The sequence below is a fragment of the Bos indicus x Bos taurus genome, chromosome 3 (assembly GCF_003369695.1).
Source record: "Bos indicus x Bos taurus breed Angus x Brahman F1 hybrid chromosome 3, Bos_hybrid_MaternalHap_v2.0, whole genome shotgun sequence".
In the NCBI taxonomy this organism is placed as follows: Eukaryota; Metazoa; Chordata; class Mammalia; order Artiodactyla; family Bovidae; genus Bos; species Bos indicus x Bos taurus.
The window spans coordinates 14,668,021-14,681,311 of NC_040078.1; the positions used below are offsets into that span (position 1 = coordinate 14,668,021).

At 53.3% G+C, this 13,291-nt stretch overlaps 1 protein-coding gene across 2 annotated transcripts in view; it reads right to left on the reverse strand.

The window, feature by feature from the left end:
• Positions 1-4,986, reverse strand: part of LMNA (lamin A/C) — a 28,629-nt gene extending 23,643 nt beyond the window's left edge. Inside the window, exon 1 of one of the 2 annotated variants that reach the window (XM_027530570.1) lies at positions 4,776-4,986. The gene's annotated coding sequence lies outside the window, so the exon portion shown is untranslated. Of the gene's footprint in view, positions 1-2,562; positions 2,668-4,775 lie in introns of those variants that run through there. The other variant, XM_027530558.1, reaches the window with a different exon arrangement.
• Between the last annotated feature and the right edge of the window lie 8,305 nt (positions 4,987-13,291).

Sequence of the window (13,291 nt, forward strand, 5' to 3'; positions counted from 1 at the left end):
ACTCTGTGCGACCCCATAGATGGCAGCCCACCAGGCTCCCCCGTCCCTAGGATTCTCCAAGCAAGAACACTGGAGTGGGTTGCCATTTCCTTCTCCAATGCATGAAAGTGAAAAGTGAAAGTGAAGTCACTTAGTCGTGTCTGACTCTTAGCGACCCCATGGACTGCAGCCTATCAGCCTCTTCCATCCATGGGATTTTCCAGGCAAAAGTACTGGAGTGGGGTGCCATTGCCTTCTCCGAAGCACTTAGTATCAGGCTGTAATTCTAGACAGGTAGGAGTGGGAGAGACGCATTCAAATAGATCCTAGGCCACTGGGGAGACAACTCCCCCATAGGGATGGGAAGAGGGGAACTCCTGGAGGAGGGTCTAGGGAGTGGAAGCTGATTTGGAAAGTGGGAGCTGGCTCACAGCCATGGTTTGAGGATCCCTTTATAGTAGGTTCCAGAGGGAAGGTCCCTTTCTTATTCATTCTTTGATCACAGGGTCTGGCACAAAACACCTGTTGAACTGCTGAGTCACTCGTGCACAGGTGAATATTATAACCTTGAGAGTGGAAGGACTCTCCTGTTCTGTAAGTGGTTGTCACGTACAAGGCACCCGGCGAGGGGCTGTGTGGGGCTGATCCCACTTAATCTCCACCTAAGCCCTAGGAAGGAGGTATTATTATTGGCATTTTATGCACCAAAACCCCCAGACTCTGAAAGGTTGGCTAACTGACCTCAGGCCGCCCAGCTGATTAGACTGCCTTCTTCCCGCTCAGACTCAGCTAGATGGAATGATGCAGGCTGTGGGCAATTCACTTAGCTTAGTTTAGCCAGGAAGGCCCTTAGAAGGAATGTGTATTTGACAGCCCTTTGGAAAGACAAAGAACTCCTCATTTGAATGAAATCTCACCCCCAGAGCCTCTCTAGCAGGGAAATTTTGGGACCCCTTCTTGGTGATCCCTTGCCCAGAGGGCCCTCAGGCCTCTGGGGAATAAGCCCCTTTCTTTACAAATAGGCTTCTAAGGCCAGAGAAGAAAAATTTTGCCCAAGGTCACACAGGTGGGCCTGCCCAGAACTCCTGAAATAGTGCTCTGACCCCATCATATGCTACCACAGGAGACATAACACCCTGCACAGGGCCCCTCAAGGGAGGGTATTAACATCACCTTGATGTGGGGGTGCTGCCTGCTGAGCCAGAGACCATGTCTATTCCTTCAGGGAACCAGCCTGGTCAGAAAGGGCCGCTGGATAATGGGCAGAGAACCAGCCTTTAACATCTCACACCTGGCTGGGCAGGTCTCCCAGGCGTGACCCTTGGACAATTAAGATTACTACCATAACAGTCTCAAATCTCTTAGAGACGCACAAACACCATTACCCTCATCACACAGATGAGGAGATTGAGGCTTGGGCGGGTTAACTGATTTGCTCAAGGCCACGCAGCAGACAGTGACAAAAGAAGGCCTCAAAGTCCAGGTGTCCGCCTCCAGCCTAACATCCCACCCCGTCAGCTCAAACCCTGCAGGAAATCCAACTGCAAAATCCGAGGATCTGCCTGGGAGCTCCAGCCCAACATTTCAAACCCCCTTCCCCATCCAACTGGGCCAAGAGAGCCGCCCACCTGAGAGCCTCTAGTTTCCAGACCTGTCACAGGACACACCAGAATACACACCAGACTAGGGCCAGAGAGGAATTCCGCAGTGACAGCTCCCTCTCTTGCTCTCCATCCCCCAGATTTGGCCCCTCCCACCAGGTGAGGGTGGGGGGGTGGGCGTGGAAAGGGGCGGGGCATCGAAGATGTGGGTGGAGCCATGTGGACCGGCTGGCCCCGGGCTGATCGGCTGGGGCTGGTAGGTTGGCTCGGGCTGTGGCTGGGTGGTTCCTCCCTCCTTCCCGCCCGGAGGCGGGCAGTGCTGACGGCTCGTACTGACGCAGGCCCCTGCGTGTGGGCGGCTGCCTGTAAGTCTGTGTGTCTCTGTATGTGTGTGTGGTTGCTGGGGCCTCCGAGGTCTCCTAAATGGGGGTTTCCTCTCCCTGTTGTCAAGGAAACAAACAGAAGCTCCACAACTCCAGGGCTGGGGCTGGAAGGGCAGGGTCCCGAGCCCTACACACCCATACATTTCCAGAAGGTGAGGCAGAAAAGGATTCCCTGTCCCCCTCCGCTCTCAGGGTACTGACCAAACGTGACCAAACAGTGGGGCCCTGAAACTGGAGTAGCCGCCTATCCTGTTTGCAGAGCACTGGGGAGTTTCCTAAGACAAGGGAGTAGTGGTGCTCAAACCAGGACAGGTCCTGGCAAACCCGACAGCTGGTCTCCCTACATGTTCATCCAAGTTTTGCGGGGAGTCTCTTTTTAAAATATAAGAATATCTTTTACAGATTTTACACAGATATATGACGATGTGGAAACACGGGCAGACTCCTCTGAGGGTCTTGGAAAGGCCTGTGCAGCTGAGGGTCCCTGAGCTTCCCCTTCATCACCTTCACTAGAAACCCACCTGAGGCCCCAGTCCCCATTGCCCTTGAGCTCCGTGGGTCGCTTTGAAGGCTACCCACCTCTCCCACCAGGCACTCACACTAGGGGGATCCACTGGGAAGGTGAACTCTTGCAAGGAGGATGGTGTTAATCTGCAGATTTCCTGGTGGGTGGACCGAGCAAAGGGTTCTTTCTGGAGAAGTGGTTGGGCTGCCAGGTGGGGCAGGTGGCTCGGCAGCGTCTCTGCCAAGATCAAGAGCTCCTGGAGAGAGGCGTCATGGGTCAGGGAGGGACTGTGTTGGGCCAGTGCTTCATCATTCATTGCCTAGAAGCCAGAACTTCGGAGCTGGGAGGAGTTAGGGCACCACACAGACCAGCCCCCTCATTTCTAGACCCGCCTTGGTCAAACTCCCTAGATTGCCCCGTCCCACCATCCCTATGCTGCCCACAGGCCTGCCCCAGAGTAGCACCCCGTTTGCCCTCTTTGTCCAGTAAATCCAAAGGTTACAGGGCACCCTGAGAGCCCACCTCACTTTGGCCCTCGACCCTTGAGGGGGTCTTCATCAGAGTAACAGATAATGGGGAAACCACTGGAGCAGGGTGAGGCAGCAGGGGCTGGTCGGGAGAGACAGGATGCATGGGCTGAGGCTGTGCTCCCAGGCTGCCCAGGGAGGGGCTGAGGGGGCATCTGTTTCCTCTTGGCCAGGATTCCCTCAATCTCATCCCCAGAGGAGGTGAAAATGGTCCTGGCTTCCCAAAGCAGAGCTTTCCGGCCTGGGAATGGAGGATGGTTGAGGTGTCTATCAAAACATCCCGTATCCCCTCTCTTCCCTCTGCCTGGAGCTTCAAGGAGCTCAGCTAGGGTTTAGGGGTGGGGGCACACTTCCTGTTGCAGCAGAGAGTTGAGGTCCTGGGGCTCAGTGAGCACCAATGATGTACCTGAAGCTTTAGCCAGGCTGGACTCTCAGTGGATGTAGTGGGGTAAGGGAAGGGGACTTGTCTGGCTCGGGGTGTGGGGTGGAGGTGGGGGCCTCACCTTAGTGGATCATGGGTGAAGGATGGACCAGAGAGAGGTGAGCACAGAGGGTAAGTGGGGATGAGGGAGACATACGAGTGAGTAAAGGAAGGAGGTTAGGGAAGAAGTCTACCGTGAGAGACGAAGAACTGAGCTTTGAGGCAAGGGGCAGGGGGTCAGATCTGGAGCCCAGGCCAGGGGGGACCAGGAGGAGTGGCAAGCTGGGTAGAGGGGGAGCCCAGGAATTGAGGAGAGGGGCAGCTAGCTGCCCAAGCTGACGCCAGCACTCCAGCCCCAGATCCTGGTGGGGCAAATATTTACCAGGCAACAGTTGCTAAGTAAGGAGGAAGGAGGAGGAAAGCCAGTAGCTAGAGGGCTTTCCAGGCTCCTCCCATCCTCACAAAAGAAGAGGGTGAGCCATTCTGTTCTCCTCAGCCCTCCACCCCCACCACACAGGCGTGGCCACATCCCTTCATGCACACATATCCTGGAATCACCCCTACCAATGCCCCCCCCCCCCCCGCCCCACCAAACCCCAAGCTGGTAAGAGGACAGAGGGCTGGGCTAGGGGCAACTTCATCCCAGGGCTGCCAGGCCTTCCGCCTACCCTAACAGCTCTGCGGGCTCAAACCTTGTGAAATTCCCCTTCCCAATCTGTTGTTCAGTGGGGGCTGGAGAGGAGGGTGGTCCAAGCAGTCAGGATACAGTGAGGGAGAGGATGCTGAAGGATGGAGTCAAGATGTCCAGGGGGTGCAGGCTGCAAGAGAGGATGCGGAGGCGGAAAGGCGGGGAAGGAGTGACTCCATTAGAGGCTGTTCAAGGGCAGGCAACTGGGGGCTGCTGGACCCAGAGAAGAGGGATTCTCAGGAGTCCCTCCTGCCCTGGCCCCTGGGCAGAGGAGGGGGAGGGCAGAGGAGGGGGAGGGCAGAGGAGGGGAGGGTGTGCTCAAATGGAGCCAGATGTGGCCCATGTGATGTGGGCTGTCGTTGGCATGGGCACAGTAGGGGGCAGGGCATACAACTGCCGCCAGAAAGAATTAGTCAGAAGCTGGGAGGAGACAGGGGAGAAGGACCGCTAGCCCAGGACCCTCGGGGGAGCAGATGGAAGCTCTGGGGAAGGGTGGGAGGGCTCACAGCCTGCAAGAAGGGGTTGAGATGACCTCCCAACCATTGCCCTGGCTGAGCCCCGATTTCCTTATGCAGAAGAGACATCCTGACATCCCTTCCCAGGACAGAAGACGTGCCGAGGGCCCAGCTCTCGGCCTGACACGTGACAGGGGCTCTCTTTTTTTTACCCACCTTCTCAGGGTGAGGTCTCTGCTCTGCAGGGCTTCTCTTTGGGGGTCAGTGTGTTTAGACCCTCTGGAAATTGGGGCGCAGGAAGGGGAGGGAAGGGCACAAAGAGGGCGCTGCTGGGGCAGAGGCGGTTCCGAGCCCAGGCTCCCTGGCGCTGATGGAGGTTCTTGAGGGTCGAAGGGTCGGCCAGAGTGACTGCAGGCCCCATGGGTCCACCCTGAAATGGAGGTAGATGGAGGGCCTTCACTGTGGAATGGCACCAGAAAAGAGACCAAGGCACCTCCCCAGGGGGTACTTCCAGGAGCCCAGAGCTCACACAGCGTGAGCCAGCAAGAGGGAGAAGGGCTTGAGATCCCAGGAACCAAGGCAGACTTGAGGGGTGGGCCAGGGCACAGCCCTGTAGAAACAGAGGGACCCTTGGCTGGCCAGGTCCAAGCTGGCAATGGAAAGAGGGTTGCTTTCCAAACTCCCGTCGGAAAGTTTGAAAAATACACATGGAAACATGACTCACTGCCCCCTCCCCATGGCCCCTCTTTCCTGATTTCTGTGATTTTTTTTTTCTCCCAAGAGTTAATTCAAGTCACATTCTCATAGAAACCATACTTAATGAGGGAGGGCAAAGGGCAGGCTGAAGGAGGCAGAGAGGCACGGCAGGAGCTGTCTAGAGAAGGAGAGGCGTCCAGGGCTGGGCCAGACCAGTGAGCGGCAATCTAGCTGCAGGGGAACACCTCAGACAAGCTTCCAAACACTGAAATGCTCAAGGGAGGGAAGCAGAATCCATTCACACACAGCCAAAGCTGCTGCAGAGTGACTGCTGCGCCCTGTGGCCCCGTGTAGCTCAGGCCCAGAGAGCGGCCTTCTGGCCTCCTCCTCAGAATCCATTCCGGAGGCCACAGCTGAGGCCAGAGGCCCAAGGAGGTGGGAGTGGTGGCGGAGCTCCCTGCACTCATCGCCTCCGCGGCTCCCTCCCCAAAACGTGTCCTGGAGCTGGGCTCTCACCCTCTGGGCTGGGGAGGATCCCGAGGGCCGCCCCCCCCCCCACCCCCGTCCCACCCCGTAGGGTATCCCTGGGCCAGGAAGTCTCAACCTATCCAGAAGAGGCCAGGGAAAGGGAAGCCCGGCCCTGGGCCAAAGGTGAGGGGCCCTTCCACTCTAGACAGCTCTCAGGAGAGGCCGTACAAGATTCCCAGGGCAGGGGTGACTGCTGAGCTCCCACACTTGCCATCCCTCCTTGGATGTCCCACATGGAGCTCCTCAGGCCTCCCCACCACCAGCCCAGCCCCACCCTGTGCCTCCTCCTCAGCCTCACCCTTTCTGTTTCCCTCGGGGAGCAACGCCTCCCCCCCTACCACCACCAAAGTCCTCTGGATCCAGAATCTCTCTCCGTTCTGCCCACTGCATCCAGCCCCTGTGGTTCTTTCTGTTTTGTTTTTTTGGCCATGACACGTGGCTTGTGGGATTTTCGTTCCCCCAAGCTGGGCCCTCAACAGTGAGAGCGGGGAGTCCTCACCACTGGACCGCCAGGGAGTTCCCCAGCTCCGACGTTCTGATATCACACCTTCAGCCCTCGCCTGAGGAACTGCAGGAGCCTCCGGCCAGTCTTCCTGCTTCCACCTTTGCCTCTGTTCTGATCCTTTCTCCTCCCTAAACCACAGCCATCTTTCCAAAATATAAACCTCGGCGTGTTTCCACAAGACTTCAGACTCCCTGACTGTATTCGGGATAAAGTCCAAATTCCTTGAGCTGCACTGTAAAGCCCTCCTTGACCCAGGCTCTGCTTGTTATCTTCAGCCTTGCCGCTTGCCTCACTCTCAGTTCAGTTCAGTTCAGTCGCTCAGTCGTGTCGGACTCTTTGCGACCCCAGCGACCCTATGAATCGCAGCACGCCAGACCTCTCTTCCAGCAATCCCGATCTCTCTCGTTTGTTCTGAGCTAACCTTCTGGGACGTGGCACACGCTTTGCCCTCTGACCAACTCCTCCTCATTCTCCAGGCTCAGCCAAGAGTGTCCCTAAGTCAGGGTTAGGTGTCCCACTAAGCCCCAACATCTCTTGTCATGGGAAATTGACACAGTGTTCACCTCTGTCTTCCCACATCAGGGGAACTGCTTGAGGGTAGAGGGTGGGTGGATCTGGTGCTGGTGGTTTAGTCGCTAAGTCGTTTCCAACTCTAGAGACCCCACAGACAGTAGCCTGCCAGGCTCCTCTGTCCATGGGATTCTCCAGGCAAGAACACTGCAGTGGGTTGCTATTCCCTTCTCCGGGGGATCTTCCCAACCCAGGAATTGAACCCAGGTCTCCTGCATTGCAGGCAGATTCTTTACCAACTGAGCTGGTGGGTTTGTCTCTTCCCTTTATTCTGAGACACCCAGCATGGTACATAGGGACAGAGAAGTTTCTCTTCACATGTGAGCCAAACATCTCAACATATCTCCCTCCTGAATGGGTACTCCCAAAGCTCTATTTCTCCCTCTACTTTTTCCACTCATCCCACTCTTCACCACCTAATTCTAGCCCCGCCTGCCTCCCACGTGCCTCTTGCTGCCTCCCTGCATTGGAGCTCTTCCTGTGCCCTGCAGCCAGGCCTCTCTCCACACCCAGCCCACAGTTCAGTCAGTCGCTCAGTCGAGTCTGACTCTTTGTGACCCCATGAATCGCAGCACGCCAGGCCTCCCTGTCCATCACCAACTCCCAGAGTTCACTCACACTCACGTCCATCGAGTCAGTGATGCCATCCAGCCATCTCATCCTCTGTCGTCCCCTATCTCCTCTTGCCCCCAATCCCTCCCAGCATCAGAGTCTTTTCCAATGAGTCAACTCTTTGCATGAGGTAGCCAAAGTACTGGAGTTTCAGCTTCAGCATCATTCCCTCCAAAGAAATCCCAGGGCTGATCTCCTTCAGAATGGACTGGTTGGATCTCCTTGCAGTCCTAGGGACTCTCAAGAGTCTTCTCCAACACCACAGTTCAAAACCGTCAATTCTTTGGCGCTCAGCCTTCTCCACAGTCCAACTCTCACATCCATACATGACCACAGGAAAAACCATAGCCTTGACTAGATGAACCTTTGTTGGCAAAGTAATGTTTCTGCTTTTCAATATACTATCTAGGTTGGTCATAACTTTCCTTCCAAGGAGTAAGCGTCTTTTAATTTCATGGCTGCAGTCACCATCTGCAGTGATTTTGGAGCCCAAAAAAATAAAGCCTGACACTGTTTCCACTGTTTCCCCGTCTATTTCCCATGAAATGATGGGACCGGATGCCATGATCTTCGTTTTCTGAATGTTGAGCTTTAAGCCAACTTTTCCCCTCTCCTCTTTCACTTTCATCAAGAGGCTTTTGAGTTCCTCTTCACTTTCTGCCATAAGGGTGGTATCATCTGCATATCTGAGGTTATTGATATTTCTCCCGGCAATCTTGATTCCAGCTTGTGTTTCTTCCAGTCCAGCATTTTTCATGATGTAGTCTGCATATAAGTTAAATAAGCAGGGTGATAATATACAGCCTTGACATACTCCTTTTCCTATTTGGAACCAGTCTGTTGTTCCGTATCCAGTTCTAACTGTTGCTTCCTGACCTGCATACAGATTTCTCAAGAGGCAGATCAGGTGGTCTGGTATTCCCATCTCTTTCAGAATTTTCCACAGTTTATTGTGATCCACACAGTCAAAGGCTTTGGCATAGTCAATAAAGCAGAAATAGATGTTTTTCTGGAACTCTCTTGCTTTTTCCATGATCCAGCGGATGTTGGCAATTTGATCTCTGGTTCCTCTGCCTTTTCTAAAACCAGCTTGAACATCAGGCAGTTCACGGTTCACGTATTGCTGAAGCCTGGCTTGGAGAATTTTGAGCATTACTTTACTAGCATGTGAGATGAGTGCAATTGTGCGGTAGTTTGAGCATTCTTTGGCATTCATTGCCTTTCTTTGGGATTGGAATGAAAATTGACCTTTTCCAGTCCTGTGGCCACTGCTGAGTTTTCCAAATTTGCTGGCATATTGAGTGCAGCACTTTCACAGCATCCTCTTTCAGGATTTGAAATAGCTCAGCTGGAATTCCATCACCTCCACTAGCTTTGTTTGTAGTGATGCTTTCTAAGGCCCACTTGACTTCACATTCCAGGATGTGTGGCTCTAGGTCAGTGATCACACCATCGTGATTATCTGGGTCGTGAAGATCTTTTTTGTACAGTTCTTCTGTGTATTCTTGCCACCTCTTCTTAATATTTTCTTAATGCTTCTGTTAGGTCCATACCATTTCTGTCCTTTATCGAGCCCATCTTTGCATGAAATGTTCCCGTGGTATCTCTAATTTTCTTGAAGAGATCTCTAGTCTTTCCTATTCTGTTGTTTTCCTCTATTTCTTTGCATTGATCACTGAGGAAGGCTTTCTTATCTCTTCTTGCTATTCTTTGGAACTCTGCATTCAGATGCTTATATCTTTCCTTTTCTCCTTTGCTTTTTGCTTCTCTTCTTTTCACAGCTGTTTGTAAGGCCTCCCCAGACAGCCATTTTGCTTTTTTGCATTTCTTTTCCATGCCCAGAGCCGAGTCTCAATACCAGTAGTAACAACAGCTACTGTTTACGGAGTGCTTGCTATGTGTCGGGGCCTGATCTAGGTTCTTTCCATTCATTGGCTCATTCGATACCAGGCAGAAGCTAAAAAAAGAGATTGGCCCAAGAACCTGACCTGTCCGATGGTTCAGTACCAGTCTCTCCAGGAGTTCATAATTCTGTTGTCACTGTGTGTAAAGGAGATGGGTTATATGCGAGGCCCTCAATAAATGTTTATTGAAGGAATGAACAATGTAATTGCCTACCTGTGAAGCAGGTCCCATCACTACTGAAACATTATCTCTGAGCAGCCCTGAAAGGTGAGCAGGGCAAGGGCATTATTCTCACTTTATAGAAGAGGACTTGGTCCAAGTGAGTGAGGAGAGACCTGCTTCTGGCCACACAGGTGGTAGTGGGCTCCCGTTCAGTGGCAGCACCTCCGGGCCTTGCAGAGGGTCCCATGTGGCACAGACAGGGAGCTGCTGTCCAGAACGGGGGTGAGGGTGGGGAAGGATTTACTTGAGAGTTTTCAGGAGTCATGGCTGGAGGAAACCCAGTGGTCTCAACCCTCACTGGGCAACAAAATCACTTGGCCGGGGTGGGGACACTTCCTCTGTGGTTCAGTGGTTAAGAACCCACCTTCCAACCCAGGGTACATAGTTTCAATCCCCGGTCAGGGAACTAAGATCCTACAACTAAGCCTGAGTGCGGCAACCACTGAGCCCAAGCGTTCTAGAGCCCATGCTCCGAAACAAAAGAAGCCCCTTCTCGCCACAACTAGAGAAAGCCCACGTGCCACAACAAAGACCCAGCATAGCCAAAAAATGATAATAATAAATAGCTTGGGAGAGGGAGCTTTCAAAACTGCCAGCCCCCAAAGTCTTAGATATTTTAATTCAATAATTCGTCTAGGGTGGCTGCTGCTGCTGCTGCTAAGTCGCTTCAGTCGTGTCCGACTCTGCAGCCCCATAGGCGGCAGCCCACCAGGCTCCAGTGTCCATGGGGTTTTCCAGGCAAGAGTGCTGGAGTGGGGTGCTATCGCCTTCTCCCGTCTAGGGTGGAACTCTGGCATTTTTCGGCAAACACTACTTTAGTCTTTCGTTTAACAGATGGAGAAGCTGAGGCTGGAGTAGGAATCACAATGACAGCTGATACCGAGTGCTGATGATGCCCGGCTCTGCTCTAAATAGAGCGGGTGGATTTTTCACCTGATCCTCACCGTAACCCTGCATGGGAAGGACTGTTATTATCAGCTCCATTTTACGAGTGAGAAAACAAAGTCCAGTGGGTCCAGAGTCACACAACCAATCAGCGGTGGAGCTGGGATTCAGATCCCAGAGACCTGGCTTGGAAGCGCACACTTTCAACCCCAGAGTTGCAAAGGAGCCAGTGGTGGAGTCAGTGGCAGAGCCAGGCCCAGCCAGGTGCCACCTCTTCTAGACAGAAAAGTCAGAAAGCTGGTGAGGGTGGGTAAACAGAGCAGAGAAGCCACAGTACAGATGGGAGCCCCTCCCTCACAGAGGGGGAAGGGGATGGGTGATGCGCGGCTGGGCAGTGAGACAACTTCCCCATGGGACCACCCTTCCACCTGTCTGCCTCCCTGGCCTCCTGGAGAGGAGCCCTGACCAGCCCCAGCTGAGCCGGTACCTACCCTGTGCTAATTGATGGAGCCTCCTAATTGCTGATCACAAGCAGTCAATTAAGTCCAATTAGGGAGCAAGAGCTAATTAGTGCTCAGCTTCCTACAGCCTCTGGGCACCCCTGGGGTCTGCAGGAACCTGCTGCCCACCTCTCCCCACCCCCAGGGAAGAGAATTGCTGCTTGTAGTGAGCGTGTCAAAAGTTCATTTGGCTTCCTTGCTCTACTAAGGATCCAGGGTCAAGCACCTCGGCTTATCCACCATCTCTGCACTCCAGGGCAGCTCTGTCTCCAGTCCCACCACGCAAGACTTGCCTTCCTTGACATCTGACAACATTCATGTCACCCCATAATTCATAAGGATCATCCCATTCATCATCCTGAAGCCTGGAGGTAGGGCACTCCATATCATCACTGAGGCTCAGAGAGGGTAAGTGATTTGCCTAAGATCACACAGTCCACTTTGACCAAAGATCCTATACCCCCTGACATATGTGATAAATCTTTCTGATGATCTCCCCTCTATCATTCCGGCTGTAACATGGCAGACAGGTGGGGCATGAGTTGTGTTCCTTCTTTTCACGTGCTATACTATGGGCTTCCCTTGTGGCTCAGTGGTAAAGAATCCACCTACCAGTGCAGGAGACACAGGTTCGATCCCTGGGTCAGGAAGATCCCCTGAAGAAGAGAATGGCAACCCATTCCAGTATTCTTGCCTGGGAAATCCCATAGACAAGAGGAGCCTGGCAGGCTACAGTCCATGGGGTCTCAGAAGAACTGGACACAACTTAGCGACTTAACAACAGCAAACCTATACTACATTAGGTTTCTCCACTTAATCTGCTGTCCTCCCACTGTTCCTCGGCCTGACTCCAGTTCCAAGAACCAGCGTCAAATTCAAAGAGGTTCTTTCTGAGATCACAGAACAGGGGATATAGTTCTCTCTTCTACTAATTCATTCTGTGACCTTGGAGAAATTGCTTCCCTTCTATGGGCCTCGGTTTTCTCATCTGCAAAACAGGTGGACTGGGCCGGAAGATTTCCAAGGCAGTTTCACCTCCATCCCTTCTGCTTCAAGGGAAGAGATAATGAAGAGCTAGAGCTCCTTCTTGCATGTCATCAGGGCCACGGGATGGGACAGGAATACTCCTTTTCATACTGAAATTCTGGGGGCCCCACAGCTAGACAAGAATGAAACTGCGCTGGGACTTCCCTGGTGGCCCAGTGGTTAAGATTCCATGCTGCCAATACGGGGGCATGGGTTCCATCCCTGGTTGAGGAACTAAGACCCCACATGCCATGCAGCACGGCCAAAAGATTGAAAAACAAAAAATAAATATAATAAAGGATACATTGGAAACATAAAAAAGAATGAACTGTCCTAATAGCCACCAGCGAATGCTGGGAATTGCCCCGCTCTAGCAGGGGCTGGGAGTGGGGAGTAAGGGGCAAACATGATGACCTTTCTCACTGTCACTGTCTCTCTCTCTCTCTCTCACACACACACACAACTACCCCAAGGACCAGGATACACGGAATGTTGTGGGGGATATTGGATGGCCAGAATTAGGGCCTGCTTCTTTGGACTTGGAAGATGGTGAGAGGCAGGCTAGATGCAGTTTCTGGCTCACATTAGGCTGTACATTTTGCCAAACTCCCTCTCAATCAGGGTCGGATTCACAGAGGGCAGGGCAGGCAGGGAGGCTGGGGGAGGTGGAGGGAGTCCCCTCCTGTCTCCTCCTGGGTCTTAGCCACACTGTAACTTCCATGCCCCCGATCTGCTTTCTGGATCTTCACAAGGATGGTTAGAGTCAGACTAGACTGGATCCCATTCTTCACTCAGTCACTCATGCCCTACTTCAGTCACCCTTGGGTCACTAGAGTCACCCTTGGCCAGCCTGAGAGTTTCCTCTAGTTTTTCCTCTTCTGTAAAATGGGGTAACACTAATTCCAGGGGCCGTTGTGAGCAACAAGCAAGATGTGCATGTCCAGTGAGGAGCAAGGGCCCTGCCCCTTGTCAGGGCTCGATTCCCCGCGAAGCATCTGAAAGAGCACAGGTCCAGGAGCTGTGGTTGGGGGAGCGTGTGCTGAATACCAATAAGGAGCCACACGGCATCCGGTGCCTGGCACCCAGTCCCTCTAGCAGCTTTCCCTTTCCTGTGGTGAATCACTCCTCACCAACCCTGGGGACTCAGGAGTCCCCAGCTTACCACAAACACTACCATTGTCATAGAAACCGGGCCTCCCCTTCCTCTCTGACTGACTGATTTCACCACATTGTCCCCCACTCTGTCTCTGGTTCCTAGATCTCGGCTTTTGACTCACTGATTG